General features: G+C 40.3%; 1 non-coding gene and 1 pseudogene across 1 annotated transcript; one reads left to right on the plus strand and one right to left on the minus strand.

The window, feature by feature from the left end:
- Positions 1 to 7,782: 7,782 nt before the first annotated feature.
- LOC119279799 lies at positions 7,783 to 12,450 on the minus strand (annotated as a pseudogene).
- A 130-nt stretch (positions 12,451 to 12,580) lies between these two features.
- Positions 12,581 to 12,687, plus strand: LOC119282902. The gene has a single exon (XR_005138932.1). It is a non-coding gene; the product is annotated as a small nucleolar RNA R71 (small nucleolar RNA).
- The last annotated feature ends 5,755 nt before the right edge of the window (positions 12,688 to 18,442 follow it).

An 18,442-nucleotide genomic window follows, 5' to 3' on the forward strand; every position in this document is an offset into this window, starting at 1 on the left:
AACTTACAAAAGAAACTATGTTAGGTCAGCTATCCAAGAAACAAAACTATCCTTATATTTACATCTAATCCTGTGAGACAGAAGAGAGATGTCATGTATAAAGTTTCTTCTCCAAGCTCTAAATGATGGCTGCTCATTCCTGAAAATCTTCCCATTCCTTTGTGTCCAAATATTCCAAGTAGCAGTAAAAACAGAATTTTTGATGTGGAATGCTACCTAGCACAATTCTCAATGTAATTTTCTTTATTGTGGCATGAATGTTCAGATCCAAATGATTCAACATAAAACCTTATAAAACATAAAAATAATAATTCTTCAAAGCATACTAACAAATAATCATGTCCTATCAAAATAGCATAGCCAAAGAAAGCTTATCCCTACAAAATCATATAGTTAGGCAATGCTTCATTTTCATTACACAAAATACTCCCATTATGCACAACCCCGATGACGAGTTGAGTAATTGTTTCATACTTTTTAACGTGCTTCAACTTTTTTTCAACTCTTACGCAATACATGAGCGCAAGCCATCGACATAGCACTAAGGTGGTATAGGTGGTGGTTGTGAGGACAAAAAGAGGGAGAAGATAGTCTCACATCAACTAGGTGTATCAACGGGCTATGGAGATGCCCATCAATAGATATCAATGTGAGTGAGTAGCGATTGCCATGCAACGGATGCACTAGAGCTATAAATATATGAAAGCTCAACTAAAGAAACTAAGTGGGTGTGCATCCAACTCGCTTGCTCACGAAGACCTAGGGCGTTTTGAGTAAGCCCATCATTGAAATATACAAGCCAAGTTCTATAATGAAAAATTCCCACTTAGTATATGAAAGTGACAACATAGAAGACTCTCTATCATGAAGATCATGGTGCTACTTTGAAGCACAAGTGTGGAAAAAGGGATAATAGCATTGTCCCTTCTCTCTTTTTCTCTCATTTTCTTTTTTTCTTTTTCTTTTTCTCTTTTTTCCTTTTTTTCTTTTCTTTGGCTTTTTTTTCTTTTTGGCCTTTCTCTCTCTTTTTTTTCTTTTTTTTCTTTTGTAAAGTCCAAAGTCTCATCCCGACTTGTGGGGGAATCATAGTCTTCATCATCCTTTCCTCACTAAGACAATGCTCTAATAATGAAGATCATCACACTTTTATTGATTTACAACTCAAGAATTACAACTCAAAGCTAAACAAGATATGACTCTATATGAATGCCTCCGGCGGTGTACCGATATATGCAATGAATCAAGAGCGACATGTATGAAAATTATGAAGGTGGTCTTGCCACAAATACGATGTCAACTACATGATCATGCAAAGAGCAATATGACAATGATGGAACGTGTCATAATAAACGGAACAGTGGAAAGTTGCATGGCAATATATCTCGGAATGGCTATGGAAATGCCATAATAGGTAGGTATGGTGGCTGTTTTGAGGAAGGTAAATGAGGGGTTCATGATACCGGCGAAAGTTGCGCGGTATAATAGAGGCTAGCAAGGTGGAAGGATGAGTGTGCGTATATCCATGGACTCACATTAGTCATAAAGAACTCATATACTTATTGCAAAAGTCTACTTAGCCCTTGAAGCAAAGTACTACTACGCAAGCCCCAAGAGGGATAGATTGGTAGGGAAAGACCATTGCTCATCCCCGACTGCCACTCATAAGGAAGACAATCAAAAGAGCACCTCACGCAACAAATTTGTCACACAACTTTTACCATACGTGCATGCTACGGGACTTGCCAACTTCAAAAAAAGTATTTCTCAATTTCATAATTACCCACTAGCATGACCCTAATTAGCATAACTACCTTTATATCTCAGAACAATTATCAAGCATCAAATTGATCATAGCATCCAATTCACTTCCTATGATAGTTTTTATTATACCCAACTTGGATGCTCATCATTCTAGGACCAAATTTGTAACCATAGAAAATACCATGCTATTCTAAAAGACTCTCAAAAAGATATAAGTGAAGCATGAGAAACTAGCAATTTCTTCAAAATTAAGCCACCGCCATGCTCTAAAAGATATAAGTGAAGCACTAGAGCAAAAACTATCAAGCTCAAAAGATATAAGTGAAGCGCATAGAGTATTCTAGCAAATTCTAATCAAGTGGGCTTGTCCCAAAAGGTGTGTACAGCAAATATGATTGTGGTAAACTAAAAAGCAAAGACTAATATAATACACGACGCTCCAAGCAAAACACATATCATGTGGCGAATAAAAATATAGCTCCAAGTAAAGTTACCAATGAACAAAGACGAAAGAGGGGATGCCTTCCCGGGGCATCCCCAAGCTTAGGCTTTTGGATATTCTTGAATATATTGGGGTGCCATGGGCATCCCCAAGCTTAGGCTTTTGCCACTCCTTATTCTGTAGTCCATCAAAGCTTTACCCAAAACTTGAAAACTTCACAACACAAAACTCAACAGGAAATCTTATAAGCTCCCTTAGTGAAAGAAAAGAAAAACACCACATAAGGTACTGTAATGAACTCATTCTTTATTTATTTTTGTGTTAAACCTACTGTATTCAAAGTTCTCTATGGTTCATACACTATTTTACTAGCCATAGATGCATCAAAATAGGCAAACAACACACGAAAAACAGAATCTGTCAAAAACAGAACAGTCTGTAGCAACCTGTAACTAACGCAAACTTCTGGACCTCTAAAAATCCTGCAAAAATTGTATTTCCTGGATAATTTGTCTATTGATCAGCATAAAAAAGGATCAACGCTAAATCACGTTTCTGTGATTTAACAAAACTAATTTTGTGCGCGCAAAGTTTCTGTTTTTCAGCAGAATCAAATCAACTATCATCATAAGTTATCCTATAGGTTGTACTTGGCACAAACACTAATTAAAAGATAAAAACACATCTAAACAGAAGGTAGATGCAAAATGTATTACTAAACAGGAACAAAAACAAAAAACACAAATAAAATTGGGTTGCCTCCCAACTAGCGCTATCGTTTAACGCCCCTAGCTAGGCATAAAAGCGAAGATAGATCTAAGTAGTGCCATCTTTGGCACTCAATTCCTCAACAGAGCACTTATAATCTTTAGCGGTTTCTCCCTTTTTAGCAATGACTAAACCTTTAGGCAAAAATTCAAGAAATTCGTTTGTAGAAAAAGGTTCCTTTAACGATGGAGAGACACTTGAGATGAATACTTATGGATTTGAGATCCGCATCTCCCTTACTAGAAGATTCACCCTTATTTTTAGGAACATAAATAAACTTGGCAGTCTTGGTAGGGGGTTTTGGAGTGTTTTTCATGGAAGAAAACGCGGAACCTAAGTTGGTAATGATATCCTCAAGTTTACCAATTCTTGCAGAATCTAGATCAATTTTTTCATTAACTATAGGTTCTTTCTCTTTAAGATTTTTCAAAGTAACTCCAACCCTAGATCCATATTGAGTAATGTAATTATGAATCTTTTTATCCAAATTTTCAACCAACTCAGCGGTAGCAACTTTATTTTCAATAATATTAAGCCGTCACATAACGTGCTCTAAAGTTAAAATAGTTCCATCAACCAAAAGAGGTGGTGGGCCAAACAAATCTAACATAGCATTATAAGCATCAAGCGTATGGCTACTCAAGAAATCCCCTCTGGCAATAGTATCAAGAACACATCTATTCCAAGGAGTAATGCCTACATAAAAATTGCGAAGAAGAACGGAAGTAGAAAGCTTCCTAGTAGATCTATTTTGAGCATTGCAAATTCTATGCCAAGCATCTTTTAAATTTTCTCCCTCCCTTTGATTAAAATTGAGAATTTGATGTTCGGGGGTAATAATAAGGATAGGAGGACTAGCCATAACGACAAGGTAAACAATCTAACACACGAGCAAACGGAAAAGGCAAGCAAAGAGAGGAGGAGATTGGGAAAAAGAGGGCGAATAAAACGACAAGGGTGAAGTGGGGGAGAGGAAAACGAGAGGCAAATGGCAAATAATGTAAATGCGAGGGAGATGGGTTTGTGATGGGTACTTTGTATGTCTTGACTTGAGCGAAGACCTCCCCGGCAATGGCGCCAGAAATCGCACGTTGGCGGGAGGTCAAATCTTGACTTGACTTGGTGGAAGCCTCCCCGGCAACGGCGCCAGAAATCCTTCTTGCTACGTCTTGAGCTTGCGTTGGTTTTCCTTGAAGAGGAAAGGGTGATGCAGCAATAGTAGCGTAAGTATTACCCTCAGTTTTTCAGAACCAAGGTATCAATCCAGTAGGAGGCTCCTCAAAAGTCCCACACACCTACACAAACAAACAAAGAACTCGCAACCAACGCAATAAAGGGGTTGTCAATCCCTTCACGGCCACTTGCAAAAGTGAGATCTGATAGAGATAATATGATAAGATAAATATATTTTTGGTATTTTATAATATAGATGCAAAAAGTAAAGATGCAAATAAAAGTAGATTGAAAGCAAATATGATAAAAGATAGACCCGGGGGCCATAGGTTTCACTAGAGGCTTCTCTCAAGATAGCATAAGTATTACGGTAGGTGAACAAATTACTGTCGAGCAATTGATAGAAAAGCGAATAATTATGAGATTATCTAGGCATGATCATGTATATAGGCATCATGTCCGCAACAAGTAGACCGACTCCTTCCTACATCTACTACTACTACTCCACACATCGACCGACTCCTGCCTGCATCTAGAGTATTAAGTTCATAAAGAACAGAGTAACGCATTAAGCAAGATGACATGATGTAGAGGCATAAACTCAAGTAATATGATACAAACCCCATCTTTTTATCCTCGATGGCAACAATACAATACGTGCCTTGCTGCCCCTGCTGTCACTGGGAAAGGACACCGCAAGATTGAACCCAAATCTAAGCACTTCTCCCATGGCAAGAAAGATCAATCTAGTAGGCCAAATGATCGTATGTAATATAGCAGGGTTTTTACGCCCAAACTACGGATGTCGTGTTCTCCACAGGGATCTAGAACTTCGAAGCACACCCTCGAAACATTCAGAACAACCGGACAGATGAATCAAACAGTAATGACAACAAGCAATTACTAAAGTAAGGTAAAACAAAAATAACATGCAGCAAAGGTAAATGGTTCAGACATCACGCAAAACTCAAGCAACCAATAAAAGAGACAGCAGCTCACAGGAGTATAACAACTAACTTAATATCCAGCAAGTGCAACAACAATTCAGCAAGAACAAACACATAAGGGATCTCACACATACAGTAGCAGAATACTAACTAACACATGACAAGTATGAACTGAACATATTATCAGTAGCATAGAGTAGATGATGGAACTATCTCAAACATCACAGGCAGCAGAACAATATTACAAGTTGAACCACCTAGTTTTCTCACAAACACATCAACAGTTAACTGAGATTCAGATTTCAAGCTGCAGAATATTCAGAACAAAAATTCAAAAAACTACAGTAAGAGAAGAGAGATTCAGGGTTGTCTCCTGCGCTGTAGATGTTGTAGGCGAAGGAGAGCAGCAGGGACGAAGATGATCAGCGAAGCCAAGTTGGAGAGGATCCACAGCTCCGTTTCTTGAGGTTGAAGATGAGGAAGTGCAGCAGGTTGGCGTCGTCGTTGGAGAGGAGCGGTGGATCGGGCGCCTCCACCAATCTCCCAACGCCCTCTTCTCCCTTTCTCTCCTTCGATCTGGTTCCCCTGCTCGTTCCCCTCAATCCCCTGCTTCGATCTGGTGGTGGTTGAGTGGTGGAAGGCAGCAAGGAGTTGGAGAGCAGCAAGTCGGCGATCAGGGGCAGCAGCCAGATGGAACGGCCTCCGATCTCGTCTTGTTCTTCCTTCCCTCGATCCCCCTTTTCTTGCCTGATTCAATCTGGTGGTAGGTGAGTCTAGAAGGCAGCGAGGAGTTGGAGAGCAGCAAGTCGGCGATCAGGGGCGGTAGCCAGATGGAACTGCCTCCGATCTCGTCTTGTTCTTCCTTCCCTCGATCCCCCTTTTCTTGCCTAATTCGATCTGGTGGAAGGTGAGTCTAGAAGGCAGCGAGGAGTTGGGGAGAAAAAGGTAGTCGGGTTGATGATCTTCTTTCCTTCGACCCCTCAACTCCCCTTCTTTCTCGTGGCCTCGCGCGTGGGATCAGTGGCCTCTCGCTGGTCGCGCCAGACCAGCCTCTTCTCACGGGCCCAAGCAGACATCTGCTCTTCTTTGTCTGACTAGGTGCGTGGGTTCTTTTCAGCTCGCCCTTCTAGTTCTAACTCTTCGCACAAGATGATCCTACCTTGAAGGTTATAAACACTTTCGATGAAGTTTAGGTGCCTAAATGCACCAGTCCTGCAAGATATGAATAAGTGTTGTAAAAATATCATAATAAGAATATTTCAATAAGAATGAATACTTTATAAGTAAAAACTGTGGTCCAAGGTTTGATTTGTTATGCAAAAAGGCTTGAAATACAATATGAATGAAAGTGCTATCAATTTCCCCCACACCCAGATTTTTGCTTGTCCTCAAGTAAAGAAAAATGATGCTGACACTACCCACACTGCCTAGTAAAGATGCACTATTGGATAGATAGTAATTCCGACAATACTAGAAGTAGGCAACTGTACTCTACTCATGCTAAATTGTGATAAGCAATAATTTATAACACACTGTAAATGTTCCATGTCAATGGCCTTGAGTCAAAGTGCATCCTAATAATCAAGAGCTGGCTCTGTCTTCAGCCCTGAGCTAAGCTGGGACCCCAAAATCAATTAGAAAAACAAGTTACTTATTGAATTTAAATCACAAATGATAAAATTATATCAGTCTCACCAAAGGAACATACCACCGATCCCGAGAACATGGTATACACCTGGCTCGACCAAATTATTAGTATATATTTTTATTATGTCCCCAAAGGAACATACCACCGATCCCGAGAACATGGTATACACCTGGTTCGACAAATTATTAGTATATATTTTTTGTTATTATCTCCCCGAAGGAACATACCACCGATCCCGAGAACATGGTATACACCTGGTTCGACAAATTATAGCACTTTTTATATAATTTTTTTTATAGTCCAATCTACCAGATTTCACAAGCCACCGATCCAGGGAACATGACATGCTACTGTAGGTCGATCAGACTTAAATTATTATAATTATTTTATTTAGTTATTTGAAAATTACTTAGCTTAAGTAAAACAGGAATAATTGAAAGAGGAATCCATAGCTAATGGCACTGTTTTTCACAGACTACAGATCCAGAGATCATAGCTACTACTTAAGTGCCACCAGTTACTTAGCTTAACTTGGGACAGTCAGACACAGCACATCAATTCATTAGAAGGTTTCACTTAGACTCAAGGCATTCCCATTGAACATTTACATGGAGGTATAAAGTATTCATTATCACAAATTACCATAAGAATAATACAGCTGCATAGTTTTAGTATTAAGAGAATCAACAATCTTCTTGGAGTAAATCCTACTTTGCAGTGAAGAGTAAGGTGTCACCATGCAAAAAGAGTTTCAATGCAATTAAATGCCAGTTCTCATACTAAATTTTCTAAAGGTTGCTTCAAGTGGAACAGAATCACCTGGTATTTGTAAACTCTTCTCTCCTACTTTCTTCTCTCCACTCTTCTCTGTTTGTGTTCCCTGTTTGTGCTCCCCTCGCCTTTATTTGCTGAAAAAGAAAGACATAAACACAAAAAAAATTCTATGAAAACTAAATAAGGAAAATAACTTATTAAAGATTCAGGTTGCCCCCTGAAAAGCGCTTGTTTTAGGTCTTTAGCTCGACCATGTCTCGTCAGTGAGGTCAGGGTCCTGCAGGGATTGACACCTCTTGGGTCCCCTCGCCTTCTTGAATTTCCTCCTCTGGGTCTTGATCTTCGCTTGCATTCTCATCTTCAGAAATAAGAAGTGGATCTCCAGGGATGTAGGGCTTCAGTCTTTGACCGTTTACAAGGAAGAGACCTCCAGAAGTACTTTGCACTTGAATAGCACCATTTTGCAGAATCTTCTTCACCTTGCAAGGGCCATACCATCTTGACTTGAATTTACCAGGAAATAAATGAAACCTAGTATCATAGACCAATACCAACTGTCCAAGATGAAATTCTTTCCTCAGTATATGCTTGTCATGCCAGATCTTAGTCTTTTCTTTGTAAATTCTTGCACTCTCGTAAGAGTCAGCTCTCAGTTCTTCCATTTCACAGAGTTGAAGTTTTCTGTATTTTCCTGCTGCATCAAGGTCCATATTGAGTTTCCTTAGTGCCCATTGAGCTTTGTGTTAAAGTTCAACGGGTAGATGGCATGCTTTTCCATATATTAACCTGAATGGTGACATTCCAATTGGTGTTTTATATGCTGTCCTATATGCCCATAGTGTGTCTGGTAATTTCTGTACCCAGTCAGACCTTGACTTTGATACTACCTTCTCGAGAATGGCCTTTATTTCTCTATTAGACAACTCCACTTGTCCATTTGCTTGCGGGTGATATGGAGTTGTAATTCTGTGATTATGAACTCCATATTTTGCTAAGAGAGATTCTAGTTGGGAGTTGTTGAAATGTGTTCCTCCATCACTGATAACAATCTGTGGCACACCAAATCTTGGAAAGATCACTTGCTTGAACAAATTGCAAACTGACTTGGAATCAACATTGACGGTTGGTACAGCCTCAACCCATTTTGACACATAGTCCACTGCCACCAATATGTATTTGTACCCTTTTGATGATGGCAAGGGTCCAACATAATCAATTCCCCATACATCAAAGAGCTCTACTTCAAGAATTCCTTTTTGAGGCATCTCTTGCCTTTTTGAAATGTTTCCAGTTCTCTGACAAGGATCACAAGCTTCAATATAGGAATGTACATCCTTGAATAAAGTTGGCCAGTAAAATCCCGCTTGCAAAATTTTCGCTTGAGTCTTCCTAGTACTTGCATGACCTCCATAAGGGGATGAATGGCAATGATAGATCACACTTTTAGTTTCACCTTCCGGCAAGCATCTTCGAACAATACCATCAGCACAATGTTTGAATAAGTAAGGTTCATCCCAAAAGAAGTGCTTCATATCTGATAAGAATTTCTTCTTCTTTTGACACCCAAAATCTGTAGGGACTTTGTTACAGATCAGATAATTAACTATATCTGCATACCATGGTGTATAGTTTTGTATACTAGTCACTTGCATAAGATTGCTCCCTGGTAAAACATCATTGATAGGTAAGGAGTCTACTGCATTGTTTTGCAACCTCGACAAGTGATCTGCCACAACATTTTCAGCTCCTTTCTTGTCCTTGATTTCCACATCAAATTCTTGAAGCAAGAGTATCCATCTAATTAACCTTGGCTTGGCTTCTTTCTTGTTGAGTAGATATCTAATTGCAGCGTGGTCTGTGTAAACTACACAATGAGACCCTACAAGATATTGCCTGAATTTGTCAAAGGCATACACTACTGCCAACAACTCCTTTTCTGTGGTTGTGTAATTAGCTTGAGCACCATCAAGAGTTTTGCTAGCATAGTATATTACATGCAAATCTTTTCCTTTTCTTTGTCCCAGTACTGCATCCACAGCAAAGTCACTTGCATCACACATTATCTCAAATGGTAATTCCCAGTCAGGGGGTTGCACTACTGGAGCAGTGACCAATGCTTCCTTGAGCAAGTTGAAGGATTTTTCACATTCTGCATCAAAATTGAACTTAACATCATTGTTTAGGAGATTAGTGAGGGGTTTGGCTATGTTGGAGAAATCCTTTATGAATCTTCTATAGAACCCAGCATGTCCCAAAAAGCTCCTTACTCCCTTCACATTTACAGGTGGTGGAAGTTTTGATATTACTTCAACTTTTGCTTGATCAACCTCAATTCCTCTTTCAGATACCAAATGTCCCAAAATAATTCCTTCCTTTACAAGAAACTGACACTTCTCCCAGTTTAAGACTAGATTGTGTTCTGAACACCTCTGAAGAACTGCTGCCAAATTATTCAAGCAATCCTCATAACTTTTTCCAACGACTGTAATATCATCTATGAACACCTCCACTTTGCTTCCTATCATATTAGAGAATATAGAGAGCATAAACCTTTGAAATGTTGGGGGTGCATTACAAAGTCCATAAGCTAGTCTTTTGTAAGAAAATGTTCCGTATGGGCAAGTGAAAGTTGTTTTATCTTGATCATCCGGATGAATTGGGATTTGCAAGAATCCTGAATACCCATCTAAGCAGCAGAAATATTCATGCCCACCAAGCCTTTCCAGCATTTGGTCAATGAAAGGTAAAGGAAAATGGTCCTTCCTCGTTACTTCATTTAACTTTCTGAAATCATTGACCATTCTCCACCCTGTGACAGTCCTACTAGGAATCGTTTGCCCTTGTTCATTTTCAATGACGGTTATTCCTCCTTTCTTGGGAACCATGTGAATGGGACTCACCCACTCGCTGTCCGAAATTGGGTATATGATATCAGCAGAGAGCAATTTAAGAATCTCCTTTTTAACAACCTCTTGCAAATGGGGATTCAACCTTCTTTGACTTTCTCTAATTGGTACACTGCTTTCTTTCAAGTAAATCCTATGAGAGCAGACAGCAGGATTTATCCCTTTCATATCATCAATTGAATATCCAATAACATCCTTGTACTTTTGCAAAACTGCTTGAAGCCCTTTTATTTGCCTTTCCGTCAACTCCCTATTCACGATAATTGGCCACTGATTGTCATTATCTAAGAATGCATATTTCAAACTTTCTGGAAGTTGTTTCATTTCTATTTGCCTTGGTTGCATCTTCTCTAGTGGCCTTGTACTGCTTTCCAATATGCTAACAGGTCTGATTTCTTCATATCTGATTTCACTATTGTCCTCCTCAACTACTTCACAACAATTACTTCCATACCTCTCTTCATAGCCTTCTTCCACACATTTCTGTAGTGTATCAATTCTGTAGCAGTGCTTTTCTTCTTGCGGAACATGTGTTGCATGCTTCATGTCAAACTCCACCTTTTCATTTCCAAACCTCAGGCTCAATTTAGCTTCTTGGACATCAATAAGTGCACCAGCTGTGGCCAAAAATGGTCTTCCAAGGATCACAGCCTCACTTTTGTCCTCCATATCTAACACTACAAAGTCAACCGGATAAGCAAACTTCCCAACTTTGATTGGAACATCCTCAAGAATCCCAACAGGTTTCCTATATGTTCTGTCGGCTAACTGAAGGGTTATGGCTGTTGGATTTAATTCTCCCAAGAACATCCTTTTGCTAACTGAATGTGGTAACACACTTACACTTGAGCCCAAGTCACACAGAGCACTGTAAGTTTTGTTTCCAATCACACATGGTACACAAAAGCTTCCTGGATCATCCAATTTTTCAGGCATGGAATTCTGAATTATTGCACTGCATTCCTTTGATAGAGTCACTACTTCTGGCTCAGACATGCTTCTTTTCTTTGTTAGCAATTCCTTGAAGTATTTGGCATACATTGGAACATGCAAGACATCTTCAAGAATAGGAATAGTAATCTGAACTCCCTTCATAGTTTCCAAGAATTTGGCAAATTGCTTGTCATCTTTGGGTTTGTTGAACTGCTCAGGAAAAGGAATGTTGTTGGTTGTTATTGCTTCCTCTAGCAAAGTCTCAGCTCTTGTTTGAAAACCAGGAAATTCGAATTCAGTTTCAATTCGGTTATCAACTTCTTTCTCCTTTAGTTTCTCTGATGATGTTGAAGGTGGAGTTCCGGATGAACTTGGCCTCATAGCAGGAGGGACATATGTCTTCGGAGTAGGAAGTAATGGTCCGGACATAACTCCACTCCTTGTAGTCACTGCATCAACTGAAGATATTGCCCCACAGTGAGCTTTCAGATTTGGAATTGGTTGCGCAGGCAGCCTTGCTTCATTTTCTCCCACCATACTATCCATTTTGCTCACAAGCATCTTAACAGTATCCTTTAAGCCATTAACTTCATTTGTCATCTTGCTCATCAATTCCAACTGCATTTTCATGATTTCCTCCATTCCATTTGACTGAACATTTTGTTGTTCATTCTGTCTTGGCACTTGAAATTGACTTGGATGATTTGGTGGTGGATTTCCTTGTATTGTCGATCCACTTGCATATGACTGATTGTTCTTGTACGACAAGTTTGGATGGTTCCTCCAAGAAGGATTGTAGCTGTTTGAGAATGGACCTTGACTTTGGGCATGACTTACTTCTGAAACCGATGATCCAATTGCTGAATAGAAGGTGCATTCTATTGAAGGATGACCTGCTTGGCCACATACATCACACATTTGAGGCACACTTACTGAAGCTACGGAAGTACCGATGCAATTTGACATGATACTATCCATCTTCTTGTTCAAGATGTCAATCTGAGCCGCCATGCTATCATTTGCAGACACATTATACACACCAGGATGTGGTGGTGCTATTGATCTTTCACTTGACCATTGGAAATGATGAAACGCCATGCTTTCAATCAATGCAAATGCTTCATCAAGAGTTTTGTTCATAATTCCTCCTCCTGCAGCAGAATCAACAAAGGCTCTGGTCTGAGTGGACAGCCCTTTGTAAAAGGTTTGTAACACTAGCCATCTTTCTAAACCATGATGAGGACACATTCTGATTAAAGAGTTGAATCTTTGCCATGCATCATACAAAGTCTCTCCATCATATTGAGTAAACCTTGTTAACTTGTCCCTATATTCAGCAGCTTTTGTCGGTGGAAAGTATCTCTCAAGAAATGTCTGCAATAAAGTCTCCCAAGTATCCTTCAGATGTTCAGGCAAGGAGTGAAGCCATACTCTTGCTCCATCTCTCAAGGAAAATGGGAATAGTGATAATCTAATAGCACTCGGAGAAACTCCATTTTCCTTGAGGGTGTTACAATACTCCAAGAAAGTCCTGATATGCTCATGGGGGTCTTCTAAAGCTGTTCCACCAAATCTGGACTGTTGCACCATGTTAATCAGAGCAGGCTTCAATTCAAAATTATTCGCCTGAATAATCGGTTGCACTATTTCTCCTGGTATCCCATGATCTCTTGGGATCCACAAGTCCCTGAGCAAAGGTACTGGATCAGACATCTTTTCTTCTTCTTGATCTTGCAATGTTTCAGCAACTTGAAACCGTATTTGATTCTCTCTTCTTCTTCTTCTCAATAAGGTCCTTTCAATTTCTGGATCAAACGACTCTAGTGAATATTCAGGTTGAAGCATAAGACAATTTCCTGTAAAAGTTCCTGAAATTGACACATGCTAGTTTCTCTCAAAACTGCAGCCAATGTGAGGAAATTGTTAGTTGCCAGCAATACTACATAATCGACCTAAAATAAATTCTGATCTGCTTCTACTAATGTGCTAATGAAATTTAAATCCCCGGCAACGGCGTCAAATTGATCGTATGTAATATAGCAGGGTTTTTACGCCCAAACTACGGATGTCGTGTTCTCCACAGGGATCTAGAACTTCGAAGCACACCCTCGAAACATTCAGAACAACCAGACAGATGAATCAAACAGTAATGACAAGAAGAAATTACTAGAGAAAGGTAAAACAAAAACTCAAGCAACCAATAAAAGAGACAGTAGCTCACAGGAGTATAACAACTAACTTAATATCCAGCAAGTGCAACAACAATTCAGCAAGAACAAACACATAAGGGATCTCACACATACAGTAGCAGAATACTAACAAACACATGACAAGTATGAACTGAACATATTATCAGTAGCATAGAGTAGATGATGGAACTATCTCAAACATCACAGGCAGCAGAAGAATATTACAAGTTGAACCACCTAGTTTTCTCACGAACACATCAATAGTTAACTAAGATTCAGATTTCAAGCTGCAGAATATTCAGAACAAAAATTCAAAAAACTACAGTAAGAGAAGAGAGATTCAGGGTTGTCAACTGCGCTGTAGATGTTGTAGGCGCAGGAGAGTAGCAGGGACAAAGACGATCAGCGAAGCCAAGTTGGAGAGGATCCACAGCTCCGTTTCTTGAGGTTGAAGACGAGGAAGTGCAGCAGGTTGGCGTCGTCGCTGGAGAGGAGCGGTGGATCGGGCGCCTCCACCAATCTCCCGGCGCCCTCTTCTCCCTTTCTCTCCTTCGATCTGGTTCCCCTGCTCGTTCCCCTCAATCCCCTGCTTCGATCTTGTGGTGGTTGAGTGGTGGAAGGCAGCGAGGAGTTGGAAAGCAGCAAGTCGGCGATCAGGGGCGGCAGCCAGATGGAACGGCCTCCGATCTCGTCTTGTTCTTCCTTCCCTCGATCCCCCTTTTCTTGCCTGATTCGATCTGGTGGTAGGTGAGTCTGGAAGGCAGCGAGGAGTTGGAGAGCAGCAAGTCGGCGATCAGGGGCGGCAGCCAGATGGAACGGCATCCGATCTCATCTTCTTCTTCCTTCCCTCGATCCCCCTTTTCTTGCCTGATTCGATCTGGTGGTAGGTGAGTCTGGAAGGCAGCGAGGAGTTGGGGAGAAAAAGGCAGTCGGGTTGATGATCTTCTTTCCTTCGACCCCCTCAACTCCCCTTCTTTCTCGTGGCCTCACGCGTGGGATCAGTGGCCTCTCGCTGGTCGCACCAGACCAGCCTCTTCTCACGCACCCAAGCAGACATCTGCTCTTCTTTGTCTGACTAGGTGTGTGGGTTCTTTTCAGCTCACCGTTCTAGTTCTAACTCTTCGCACAAGATGATCCCCAGCTTGAAGGTTATAAACACTTTCGATGAAGTTTAGGTGCCTAAATGCACCAGTCCTGCAAGATATGAATAAGTGTTGTAAAAATATCATAATAAGAATATTTCAATAAGAATGAATACTTTATAAGTAAAAACTGTGGTCCAAGGTTTGATTTGTTATGCAAAAAGGCTTGAAATACAATATGAATGAAAGTGCTATCAATTTCCCCCACACCCAGATTTTTGCTTGTCCTCAAGTAAATAAAAATGATGCTGACACTACCCACACTGCCTAGTAAAGATGCACTATTGGATAGATAGTAATTCCGACAATACTAGAAGTAGGCAATTGTACTCTACTCATGCTAAATTGTGATAAGCAATAATTTATAACACACTGTAATTCAGAGGAGATTCAAATATTTCTCATAAATAAACTTGATCATAAACCCAGAATTCATCGGATCTCGACAAACACACCGCAAAAAGAGTTTACATCGAATAGATCTCTACAAGAGAGGGGGAGAACATTGTATTGAGATCAAAAAAGAGAGAAGAAGCCATCTAGCTAATAACTATGGACCCGAAGGTCTGTGGTAAACTACTCACAACTCATCGAAGGGGCTATGGTGTTGATGTAGAAGCCCTCCATGGTCGATTCCCCCTCTGGCGGAGCGCCGACGAAGGCTCCAAGATGGGATCTCACGGATAGAAAAGGTTACGGTGGTGGAAATTGTGTTTCATTGGCTCCCTGGATGTTTTCAGGGTACGTAGGCTTATATAGGAGGAAGAAGTATGTCGGTGGCCGCCCGAGGGGCCCACGAGATAGGGGGGCACGCCGAGAGGGGGTGGGCGCGCCCTCCTATCTCGTGGCCGCCTCGGCTGCTTCTTGACTTGGACTCCAATTCCTTTGGATCACGTTCGTTCCAAAAATCACGCCCCCGAAGGTTTCATTCCATTTGGACTCCGTTTGATATTCCTTTACTTCGAAATACTGAAATAGGAAAAAAAACAGCAATACGGGCTGGGCCTCCGGTTAGTAGGTTAGTCCCAAAAATGATATAAATGTGTAAAATAAAGCCCATAAACATCCAAAAGGGGTAATATAATTGCATGGAACAATCAAAAATTATAGATACGTTGGAGACGTATCACATATGTCTATTAACCATGTTCGTACATCAAACTAATGCTCTTTTGTATCCCTCGTCAATCACTTATGATGAGGCAGTCACCCCAGTGGGTTACTGTGAGACGCCCTACTCATTTAAAGAGTGCAGTTTCATCTTCCTTAGATGATTCTCAAGAAACGGCAAGGCTAAATGAAGATAGTTAACGTAGCTCTCTAGTTGATGACCACAATTCCCCCACACCACCATTGCAGGTGCTTGCTCTTACTTGGCAGTGTGATATGTGGTTGCATGTTGCATATGGTGTCTACCTTGTAATGCTTCTAATTAGGTTAAATTGCATCTTCTTAGTTAACACATTATACCTGTTAATATGACATGCCTTACTGTTTTTGGTACATACTACGTCTTTCTATTAACCATGTTCTTACATCAAACTACTTTTCTTGTGTATCCCTCATCAATCACTTCTGACGATCCACCTTCAAGTTGACAGTGTAATATTGGTTGCATCTTGCATATCATTTCAAACATGTATTGCCTCTAATTTGTTGAAGTGCCACTTGTAATGAGACACATCTAACTTGGTAGAGTGATTTTGGTTGGATCTTTCATATGGTGTCAAGATTGCATTGCGTCCAATTTGTTGAAATGACTTCTGCTTAGCGTTTTTCATACATATTCCATCCTCCTACAATGTGGTTGCCATACATAAAAGTTGTGTTCGTCAGTATCATGCATCAACGAATTTGGAAGTGCGAATTTCATTCCTTTTTCTTGTGTGTTTACTTGACAAGGGAAAATCTGAAAGGATGAAGGCACAGAATGATGGTGGTCCTCTGGAGCAACCGAAACAGATGATCTCTGCAGATTCTCCTACTACTTGTACTGCAGTGCTAGTTCCAAATCTCATCTCCCCTACTCCACAACCCAAGGTGCTTGCTCTAACATGGCAGTGTGATATCTGGTTGCATGTTGCATATGGTGCCTAGCTTGTATTGCTCCTAATTTGTTAAATTGCATCTCCTTAGCTTACACATTATACATGTGAATATGACATGTCTTCCTGTTTTTGGTACATACTACATCTGCCTATCACACCATCTTCTTACATCAAACTATTGTTCTTGTGTATCCTGCATCTATCGCTTATGATGAGACAGTCACGCCTGTGGGTTTATATGAGACGCGCTACTCTTATAAAGAATGCAATTTCATGCTCTCCACATGATTCTCAAGAAACAACAAGCCTAAATGAAGATATTGAACGTAGCTCTGTACTTGAAGACCGCACTTCCCCTACACCACCATCACAGGTGCTTGCTCTAACTTCGCAGTGTGATATGTGGTTGCATGTTGCATACGGTGTCTAGCTTGTAATGCTTCTAATTAGGGTAAATTGCATCTGCTTAGTTTACACATTATACCTGTGAATATGACATGCCTTCCTATTTTAGGTACACACTACATCTATGTGTTAACCTTGTTCTTACATGAAACTACCTCTCTTCTGTATCCTGCATCAATCACTTACAATGAGTCACCTTTATTCAGTGCATATTGCATATTATTTCTAGCTTGTTGCCATGTATTGCTTATAATTTGGTCAAATACATTTGTTAGGGCACCCTTTTAATTTGGCAGAGTGATATTGGTTTCATCTTTCATATGGTTCCTAGCTTGCATTGATCCTAACAAGTTCAAGCACCTTGTGCTTAGTTTACACTTTATACATCATACATGTCAATATGTCACGCCGTCCTGTTTTTCATACATATTCCATCCTCCTATCATGTGGCTGCCTTACATGAAAGTAGTGTTCGTCAGTATCATGCATCAATGAGTTTTGAAGAGCAAATTTTATTCCTTTTTCTTGTGGGTTTGACATGACAAGGCAAAATCAAGAAAGAGGAAGGGAAAGAGTAAGGAAGGCGATGATGGTGGTCCTATGCAGCAACGTAAACAGAGCATCTGTACCAATTCTCCTTGTGCCGATAGTGCATTACAAGGTCCAAGTCTCCGCTCCCCTACTCCACCATCCAAGGTGCTTGCTCTAACTTGGCAGTGTGATATCTGGTTGCATGTTGCATATGGTGTCTAGCTTGTATTGCCCCTAATTAGTGTAAACTACATCTTCTTAGATTACACATGATACGTGTGAATATGACACACTTTCCTGTTTTTGATACATACTATATCTGTCTATCACACCATGTTCTTACATGAAACTACTCTTCTTGTGTATCCTGCATCAGTCACTTATGATGGGACACCTTTAAGTTGGCAGTGTGATATTGGTTTGCGACTTGAATATGATTTCTAGCATCTATTGCTTCTAGTTTGATGAACGCCACCTATGACGAGATAGTTTTAACTTGGTAGAGTGATATTGATAGCACCTTCCATATGGTGTCTAGTTTGCAGTGCTTCTAATTTGTTGAAGTGCCTCCTTCTTAGTTACCACATCATAGGTGTGAATATGTCAAGCCATCCATTTTTTTGTACATATTCCATCCTCGTATCATGACTTTGCCTTTCATCAGAGTAGTCTTCATTACTATCATGCATCAATCAGTTCTGAAGAGCGAATTATATTCCTTTTTCTTGTCAGTTTGACCTCACAATGCAAAATCAATAAAGCTGAAGGAAATTGG

Source organism: Triticum dicoccoides, chromosome 3B (assembly GCF_002162155.2).
Source record: "Triticum dicoccoides isolate Atlit2015 ecotype Zavitan chromosome 3B, WEW_v2.0, whole genome shotgun sequence".
Classification (NCBI taxonomy): Eukaryota; Viridiplantae; Streptophyta; class Magnoliopsida; order Poales; family Poaceae; genus Triticum; species Triticum dicoccoides.